We start from the raw sequence: 1,950 nt of genomic DNA, 5'->3' as shown, positions 1-1,950 counted from the left end.
AGTGATATTTGGTATGTGGGTAGGTCTGGAAACCTGGAAACCACAGGAAGTCACGCCGATAATTGCATTCGTCACTCACCAAACCCCGGCCACTGTAACAGTTGTTCCTTCCCAATCTACGGAACTTTTTAACTCACCAAGGGTCATCTAAGGGCCATATGTAAGGATTGCTACGACCCCCGCCTTGGTGAACGTTTGTTTCAATCTCATGAAAATAGAAAGTAAAGTTTTGCAGTCGCGAGTTAAGTCAGAGGTATTTTACAGAGTCCAAGGTTATGATTTCTGCGACTGTCCGATGACAGCCGCCTGTCACCTTTGGCGATTTGTATTTCTCGCAATGATGTCAGTTCTTTCTAGCTGACCTTTCCCTTACAACATGACATCTCTGTTAAGAGTTGAGGAATGCGTGGATAATTGACGGTGACCCTTTTGACCTAAGTGCTGTTCTTCAACATGTTGGGTTTGTCTTGTCCCAGCACTTGGTCACTTGTTGTTTTAACCTAGTTCACAGATGTAAGTACTATGTGTTACAAGCCGTCATTGTTCAATTATGTTATATTACTGACTTTACATAGTACTTATTCGTTTGTTTAGACCCATGTAGTGTTACTGGCACATGGAACACCAAGTTTCCTTGCAGTCCATCATAAGAAAATACACCTGAAGTGTCTCGTAGATATTAGCTCTACATCTTTATATCAAGTGATATTCGTCAAGTTCCCTCTACTACATTTTTACCGTTCCCATGATATAGTGTTGCTTTTATTGTTGATCTGTATATAGATATAAGCAACACTTGTATATAGATATGTTATATTTCAACTGCTATGAATCCTTTGCTGTGTGCCGTCGTATTGACATCAATTCAGCAAGCTATTTAATTGCTTAATTTTATAGATACGTGTTGGACACGGTCAGGCTTTGCATTTTGCTAACATGAACCATGACCATTTATAGGCATTTTTCAGCCAGTAGTCTCTACCAGACTCCATCCTGGCGGAATAGTACACGGATGACCTAGTAACATCCCTGGTCAATCAGAATTTCATGCTTCCAAGACAACGTCTGTTTATCAGGGAGCCCCTGCTTCCACTGGCTCCTTTGACCTACTTCTCCTCTATTTTTAGACATCTATGGGTCGATTCAAGTCCTTTCAGGTGACTCCGTCACAAGTATTTTTCAACCGTTATAGAAGTTTCCCTAAGTAATTATATTAAATACAGAGTGATTTATATAATTTGCATCTCATTATGTTGATAATCATCCAAAGTACCTACCTACCAAAAACAAAAAATATCCATCAATCCCCTCAGGAGTTATCCATCTAAAAAGTTACGAAATATAACACCCACTGCAATTCCAAACAAGCTGCTAGGGGGCCCAAAATTAGACCATTGACTCCTAGTACCAACAGCTATCCACCGGTAAAAAATCACGAACCTGGCACTTCTGGAAAATTTAGGCGCAAACTTTGATGCTCACTTACAGTACCAAAACAATTTGCCAGGAGGCCCATTATCGAACTTGACCTTCCTTTCTGTGTCCCCTACCTATCAACCAAATATCATTAACATCCATCAAGAACATCTCGAGTTATCTTGCTTACAGACAAACGCACTTACATACAAAGCCAGCTACAGCACCATAGGTAAAAGGTAGCTAAACCATTCTCGCACATGGCAATCCTTGCCACAGCCGCTACAGACCTGCAAAATATCGTGGAAATCGCCCAGCTACATTTTGACTTATGCCTCCCGAAAAAACACCAAAAAAAATACCAAGCTCGCTAATGTACCATAGGAAAACGCTAGGTAACCCATTTTCGAACTAGGCATGCCTTTAAACAACCGCTACACACCTGCAAAAAATAAAAAAGTTCCATCCACAATTTCTCGAGTTATATCCTGTTGACCTACATACAGACCCAAGTCGGCAAAAACATAAGCTTCT

Source organism: Branchiostoma floridae, chromosome 5, assembly GCF_000003815.2.
Source record: "Branchiostoma floridae strain S238N-H82 chromosome 5, Bfl_VNyyK, whole genome shotgun sequence".
Taxonomy (NCBI): domain Eukaryota; kingdom Metazoa; phylum Chordata; class Leptocardii; order Amphioxiformes; family Branchiostomatidae; genus Branchiostoma; species Branchiostoma floridae.
The sequence above is the reverse complement of the archived record's forward strand: the minus strand, read 5'-3'. Positions refer to the sequence as shown.